At 31.3% G+C, this 7,992-nt stretch overlaps 7 non-coding genes across 7 annotated transcripts; all 7 read left to right on the top strand.

The window, feature by feature from the left end:
• Positions 1–2,194: 2,194 nt before the first annotated feature.
• LTR77_011275 lies at positions 2,195–2,265 on the top strand. The gene has a single exon. It is a non-coding gene; the product is annotated as a tRNA-Asn (tRNA).
• A 3-nt stretch (positions 2,266–2,268) lies between these two features.
• On the top strand, positions 2,269–2,339 carry LTR77_011274. Its single transcript has one exon. It is a non-coding gene; the product is annotated as a tRNA-Arg (tRNA).
• A 146-nt stretch (positions 2,340–2,485) lies between these two features.
• Positions 2,486–2,557, top strand: LTR77_011273. The gene has a single exon. It is a non-coding gene; the product is annotated as a tRNA-Lys (tRNA).
• A 2,332-nt stretch (positions 2,558–4,889) lies between these two features.
• On the top strand, positions 4,890–4,960 carry LTR77_011272. Its single transcript has one exon. It is a non-coding gene; the product is annotated as a tRNA-Gly (tRNA).
• Positions 4,961–5,403: 443 nt separating this feature from the next.
• Positions 5,404–5,491, top strand: LTR77_011271. The gene has a single exon. It is a non-coding gene; the product is annotated as a tRNA-Ser (tRNA).
• Positions 5,492–7,627: 2,136 nt separating this feature from the next.
• On the top strand, positions 7,628–7,701 carry LTR77_011270. The gene has a single exon. It is a non-coding gene; the product is annotated as a tRNA-Glu (tRNA).
• Positions 7,702–7,796: 95 nt separating this feature from the next.
• Positions 7,797–7,870, top strand: LTR77_011269. The gene has a single exon. It is a non-coding gene; the product is annotated as a tRNA-Phe (tRNA).
• The last annotated feature ends 122 nt before the right edge of the window (positions 7,871–7,992 follow it).

Genomic DNA, 7,992 nt, shown 5'->3' with positions numbered 1-7,992 from the left:
TTCTAAAAGTAATTAGAGTAAAATAAGGATAGCCCCTTCGTACGAAAGGAGTTGGGTATATTAACCTATGGTTTACCTGTTGTTTATATATAATATCTAATTAAATAGATAGTTGTTTACTGACTATACAAAATTACACAATTAATCATGTGTATTTATATAATAGGCACGGCAGGAAAGCTATGTTAGTTAGAAATAAGTGCTGAATGCATATAGGCACGAAGTTTACCTTAAGATACTCTTAAATATACGTAGTATAACACTACGAATTTATTACATTATGATATGTAATAAATTGTATAGGCTTTGGCTTAAATAATTTTAATGTTTTCAGGTACAAAGTACTAATTTTATTAAAAACTAAATGTAAGACTTATCATACAAAGCTATAAGAATGAATTAAAAGAAATAGACTTTATAGGTAAAGCAGCTAATTTACAATAAATATAGTAGAAGGCTAGGTGTTCAATTCACTGATTTCATATGAACCGCTACAACTTGCTATTTATAAATAATTTTAATTGGTATAAATATATTTAATAATTTTGAGTTTGATGATGGCTCTGATTGAACGCTGTCCAAAGGCTTGACACATGCTAATCATACATTACTTTTTTTCATATAAAGTAAGGTGGTGTAAAGGTGAGTACAAAATAACACGGGTGCCTTAAAGTAAGGGAAAAATCCCTTATAGAATAGAATTAACATTCAAAACAGTGTTTTCTATAAAAGGATCATTATGTATCTGCTTTAAGATGTTTATGTTATAATCAGGTAAGCAGTAGTTAAGGTAATTTCTTAGCTAGCTTTTATCTGTAGTCAAAACTGAGAGGTTTATTGACCACATTGGGTCTGAAAAAACCCCAATATGTATAGTACAGCAGTGGGGAATATTGGTCAATGGCCTAACGGCTGAACCAGCTATTTGGTGGAATGTAATCGTTTAACGACGTGCATGTTCACAATTTTGTGACATGTGGCAACTCTGTTGCATAAAATTCTGGGTAGATGATTGATGATGACAAATATCTACTCACATATCTTGACCAATGCTTGTGCCAGCAGTCGCGGCAACACAAGTAAGATTAGTGTTATTCATCTTTATTAGGTTTAAAGGGTACCTAGACGGCAAAAGCAACTTCTAAAAAGTATATCTTTGCTAGAGTTTTATGTGAGAGGTAAATATTAGGACTATTGGTGTAGGGATGAAATCCCTTGATACTAATAGAATGTGTAACGGCGAAGACAACCCTCTATGTATAAACTGACGTTGAGGGACGAAGGCTTGGGGAGCAAACAGGATTAGATACCCTAGTAGTCCAGGCAGAAAATCATGAATGTTATATGTTAGATTAAAATTGATGTATAAATGAAAGTGTAAGCATTCCACCTCAAGAGTAATGCGGCAACGCAGGAACTGAAATCATTAGACCGTTTCTGAAACCAGTAGTGAAGTATGTTTTTTAATTCGATAACCCTCGAAAAACCTTACCACAACTTGAATGGTATCTAAATAACTATTGTTTTAAATATTAATAGTTACTTAGATATAACAAGCGTTGCACGGCTGTCTAAAGCTAATGTCGTGAGATTTTGGTTAGATCCATTAAATTAGCGTGATCCCTTGCTTTATTTACTTATAATAAGGATAGTGCTTGGTTGCATTAGTAACTGGGATAATAGGGAAGAAGACAAGTCATCATGGCCTTAATGTTGTGGGCTATCGACGTGCTGCATATGCCTTTACAAAGAGAGACAAATATGTGAATATGAGTTAATCTCTAAAATAGGATATAATATGGATTGTAGTCTGAAATTCGACTGCATGAATAAGGAATTACTAGTAATCGTGAATCACCACATCACGGTGGCTCTAATCTCAGTCAGGTACTAACCACTCGTCAGGCGCCGAAAGGAGTATGTGCAATAAGTTTGTTTAATTGATGATTCTATTTATAAACAATTAGGTTGTTTCTTATTAAATATAGAAAACTACGTTTTGTCAATTAATCTTCGTATGTATGACTTTGATTGGTGTTAAGTCGAAATACGGTTCGTGTAGTAGAAATTGCACGGGTTTAATAAATATTAACAACACCCCCCCCAAAAAAAAAAAAACTTTTTCCTTATTATATCTATAGATAATTTGTTATGTTAATTTCCCTTTACAAAGTCTATATGTGCAAAACTATTAGCCTTTATAGCTCAACGGTAGAGCGAGGTACTGTTAATACCTTGATGAATGTTCGATTCATTCTAAGGGCTTAAAGCGTGATAGTTTAATGGTAGAAAGTTGTGCTACGGACACAAAGGTGCAGGTTCGACTCCTGTTCGCGTTTATCTTTCAATAGCTTTAAAATATAACTAAGCGTTATCTATTAAGGGACAAAGTAAAAGGTTTTACCTTTTGATTGCAAATCAAAAAGAGAAGGTTCGATTCCTTCTTGTCTCTAAATTACAATGCTATAGTGTTATAAAAATTAAAGAGAGCTTAACTTAATGGCAAAGTATGTGACTTTTAATCATTATAATATGAGTTCAAATCTCATAGCTCTTAATAGTTACTATAAACAGTTGGAACCTTTATCTTTTAGTATATTTATAGTTTCTAACTAATATTATGAATACATTCTTAAATTTAATTAGCCCATTAGACCAATTTGAAATTAGAGATTTAATCAGTTTAAATGCCCCAATATTAGGTAATATTTCTCTATCTTTAACAAATATAGGTTTATATTTAACTTTAGCAGGATACTTAGTATTAATATTAAATCTTGTTGGAAATAATAATGAAAGAATCGTTTCCAATTCTTGATCTATATGCCAAGAAACCGTATATGCCACTGTTCACAGTATAGTTGTAAATCAAATAAACGAAAAAAAAGGTCAAGTATACTTTCCTTTTATATATGTACTATTTGTGTTTATTTTAATTAATAATCTAATAGGTATGGTGCCTTACAGTTTTGCTTCAACTAGCCATTTCATTTTAACTTTTTCACTTAGTTTTACAGTTGTGTTAGGTGCTACTATTTTAGGTTTAAACAAACACGGATTAGAGTTCTTCTCACTTTTTGTACCTGCGGGTTGCCCATTGGCTTTATTGCCTTTATTAGTATTAATCGAATTTATTTCATACCTTGCAAGAAATGTATCATTAGGTTTAAGATTAGCAGCTAATATCTTATCAGGTCACATGCTTTTGAATATTTTAAGTGGGTTTACCTATAATATAATGACATCAGGAATTTTATTCTTTTTCTTAGGTTTATTCCCTCTAGCATTTATAATTGCATTTTCTGGATTAGAATTAGGAATTGCATTTATACAAGCTCAAGTTTTTGTTGTATTATCATGTTCTTATATTAAAGATGCATTAGAATTGCATTAAATTTAGCATTGTAGTTATTATGTGATATGTATTATACTTGCACTACTGCATGTAAAGTCTATGGTTTTTTTAATATAATCGTCAGTATATAAATATGTGTATTTAACAGAAATTAACCTATAACTATATAGATGAAATAACAATCTTGTATTAAACATTTTTTTAGTATTATGTATAAAAACTAAAATTAGCTTAGCCATATCCAATAAAACACAATACAAAGTCTAAAAAAAAAAAAGAGTTTTGTATGAAGTATATAACTTGTTAATATGTCAAATCTAAACAGGAGTGCGTTTCAAGGACATCCTTTTCATTTAGTTTCTCCTTCTCCTTGACCTCTTTTTACTTGTATTAGTTTATTAACTTTAACTACATCAGGTGTTTCAACAATGCATAGCTTTTCATATGCAGAGTATTGACTACCATCTGCTTTTATGTTAGTAGTACTAAGTATGTTTTTATGATTTAGAGATGTAATTTCAGAAGGAACTTATTTAGGTAACCATACTCTAGCTGTGCAAAGAGGTTTAAACATGGGAGTGGCTTTATTTATAGTATCTGAAGTATTATTTTTCTTAGCCATATTTTGAGCATACTTTCATAGTGCATTATCACCTACTGTGGAATTAGGTGCTCAATGACCTCCTATGGGTATAGAAGCAATCAACGCTTTTGAATTACCTTTACTTAATACTGTTATCTTATTAGCATCTGGTGTAACTATTACATATTCTCATCACTCATTGATACAAGGAAACAGAAATGGAGCACTATATGGGGCAATATTTACTATAATATTAGCCTTTGTATTCACTGGATTTCAAGGAGTAGAATACTCAGTTTCTTCATTTACTTTATCAGATGGAGCTTTCGGTTCATGTTTCTATTTTGGAACAGGATTTCACGGACTCCATGTTATAATAGGGACTATATTTTTAGCTGTAGGTTTTTGACGTTTATTAGCATACCATTTAACAGAAAACCATCATTTAGGTTTAGAATCCGGAATATTATATTGACACTTTGTAGATGTTGTTTGATTATTCCTATTTTTGTCTGTTTATTATTGAGGATCGTAGTAATTAGAATATAATGGAAGCACAAGTATATTTAGAATTTATCAGCTTATTAAACACAATTTTAACTGATTTGGGTAGAACATTATAGCAACAGAGGGTCAAGCTGACGTTATATTTCATTCACATTTTCGTTTGCTGATTGAAATATTAATAAACATTTTTCATTTAGATAAAAAATAAATTAATGCAAGTAATGACTCCACGTCATTTGATTTCACTTTATTACGGTACTTGGTAACAGGTGTATTACGTTGCTAGGTTGCCCCTGTCTTATTTACTTGACATCTCGTGGTATACCAGAAGTACCTGATAGTTGCCTCTAGTTTTTCTTGGAGTGAAAATGGGTTTAGTCCTTTTTAGATCAAATTTTTATAATCTTAGTCCAGTTATAGAAAAAAATAATAAAAAAAAAAAAAACGGCCATAGGTTAATGGTAGACCGTTCGTCTTCCAAACGATGTGTACCGATTCGAATTCGGTTGGCCGTATATTTATTTTAATTAAGAGCTATTAACTTAATTGGTAAAGAACTTTCTTGTCGAGAAAGTAGATGTCGGATCGTAGCCGACATAGCTCGTTTCTTGCAGAAAAGAGAAAATAAAAGGAAAAGTCGCCATAGGTAAGGCAAGATATTTGCTAAATATTGTGTTTTAACACCTGGATGTTCAAATCATCTCTTTTCCGTATATTTGGTTTAAATTTTTAAGAAAAAAAAAAACAAGATGTGTAAAAGAGTATAGTTTAATGGGCAAAATAGGAAGCTTCAAACTTCAAATTCTCAGTTCAAGTCTGAGTGCTCTTGTAATTAAAGGTTCCTTAACTTAATAGGTAAAGTGTACTTTTGATAAGAGTATGTTCGATGTTCAAGTCATCGAGGAATCAGTTACTTATTAATGTATAAATACTAAAAAGAAATAATGTGCAACTGGAAAGAGAATTGGCTGAGTGGTTTATAGCGATAAGCTTGAAACTTATTTTAGTAAAATATACTAACATCCGTTCGAATCGGATATTCTCTGAAACACGTTAAAAACCCGTTATGGATCGAATAATAACTGTGCAAATCTGTTATGAAATATATAGCATATAATAAACCGTATTACAATTCTACATGTTATCATAATTTAAGTATTTGTATTAGTAATACATTTGATGTAGGTTTTTATTTATAATAACTGCATATCTTTACTGTACAAATATAAAGATTTCTACAAATAAAAAACAAGACATAATTTATAAAACACTTATATAGTTAAACCAAAATAAGGAACAAAGTTTAATTATTTTGGTTTACCCTTTTAATTTATTACTTTTATGCCTAATTATAATAACACATTTGAACTTAATTATAGTGATTCTCAATTAAACACACATGCTGACCTAAAACAATCAAAAATATCAATGTGGTGAGAACGTTGATTTTTGTCAAGTAATGCAAAAGATATAGGGACATTATATCTAATATTTGCTCTATTTTCAGGGCTATTAGGTACAGCTTTTTCTGTATTAATAAGACTAGAATTATCAGGGCCTGGTGTACAGTACATAGCGGATAATCAACTTTACAACAGCATAATTACCGCACATGCTATCATAATGATATTTTTTATGGTTATGCCTGCCATGATAGGAGGGTTTGGTAATTTCTTACTTCCTTTATTGGTAGGGGGGCCTGATATGGCGTTTCCAAGACTAAACAATATAAGTTTTTGATTACTTCCTCCTAGTTTAATTTTATTTCTTTTTGCCAGCACTATTGAAAATGGTGCAGGGACAGGATGAACACTATACCCTCCTTTATCAGGAATACAAAGTCATAGTGGTCCTAGTGTAGATTTAGCTATATTTGCACTTCATCTTTCGGGGATAAGTAGTTTACTAGGGGCTATGAATTTTATAACAACTATATTAAATATGAGAAGTCCTGGAATCAGACTGCATAAACTGGCACTATTTGGATGAGCTGTAGTAGTAACAGCCGTGCTATTACTGTTATCCTTACCAGTATTAGCAGGAGGTATCACAATGGTTTTAACAGACAGAAACTTTAACACATCCTTTTTTGAAGTAGCCGGTGGAGGAGATCCCATATTATACCAACACTTGTTCTGATTCTTTGGCCACCCAGAAGTTTATATATTGATAATTCCTGGTTTTGGTGTGATTAGTACAACAATATCAGCCAGTTCTAATAAAAGCGTATTTGGATACTTAGGTATGGTATATGCTATGATGTCTATAGGAGTGCTAGGATTCGTTGTTTGAAGTCATCATATGTACTCAGTTGGGTTAGATGTTGACACAAGAGCATACTTTACTGCTGCAACTCTGATTATAGCAGTACCAACAGGTATTAAGATATTTAGTTGATTAGCTACTTGTTATGGTGGATCATTACACCTGACTCCTTCAATGCTTTTTGCATTGGGGTTTGTATTTATGTTTACTATAGGTGGTTTATCAGGAGTTATTTTAGCAAATGCTTCGTTAGATATAGCGTTTCATGACACCTACTATGTTGTTGCACATTTCCATTATGTATTAAGTATGGGAGCAGTATTTGCATTATTTAGTGCATGATACTTCTGAATACCAAAAATACTGGGATTAGATTACAACGAATTATTGGGTAAGGTTCACTTCTGAATATTATTTATAGGTGTTAACCTTACTTTCTTTCCTCAACACTTCTTAGGGTTACAAGGTATGCCTAGAAGAATTAGTGATTACCCCGACGCATTTGCAGGCTGAAACTTAATAAGTAGTTACGGATCTATTATATCTGTGGTAGCTACATGATTATTCTTAAAATTATTATACGATCAATTAGTAGAAGGTAAAAGTATGTTAAGATATCCATGAGCTACACCTCAGTTTTTCACAGATTTCTTACAACATTATTTAAGTAGAGCCTATACAAGTTTAGAATGAGCATTAAACAATCCTCCTAAACCTCATGCCTTTACTAGCTTACCATTACAAAGTGGTATAAAATAGTATAATATTTGTGTATACACAAAAAAGTACATAAATAAAAAAAGTTCGAGTGCTGGAATTGGTAGACAGGGTAAACTTAAGATTTACTGATAAAATATCGTAAACGTTCAAGTCGTTTCTCGAATATTACCTTTTTTAATTAGAATGTAAAAGATAAAGACCCTATCGACAAGTATGGTTAAGTCATAACATTTTCACTGTTACATCCTGGGTTCAAATCCCCGTGGGGTTAAATATACATAAGTTGTATTTTTATTTATAATTAAAAACTAGTATATAAACAAAAGGTAGATATAAAAAGTAAGAATAGAAAAAAAAAACAAAAAAGCTCAAGAAGCTCAACCTGGTAGAGCGGAACTCTGAAGATGTTTAGGTTGTAAGTTCAAATCTTATCTTGAGCACTTGTTACTGTATATACAAATATTAGCTATTATAGTTTAAAATGCACTTTTTTGAGGAGATAAATCGTTTGATATTTTTCAAATATTTGAACATCCCTATTTTTATTTAAACCTGTGTAATA

Source organism: Saxophila tyrrhenica, assembly GCF_035928015.1.
Source record: "Saxophila tyrrhenica strain CCFEE 5935 chromosome Unknown scaffold_44, whole genome shotgun sequence".
Lineage (NCBI taxonomy): Eukaryota > Fungi > Ascomycota > Dothideomycetes > Mycosphaerellales > Extremaceae > Saxophila > Saxophila tyrrhenica.
Note: the sequence above shows the minus strand (reverse complement) of the source record. Positions and strands in the feature narration are given on the sequence as shown.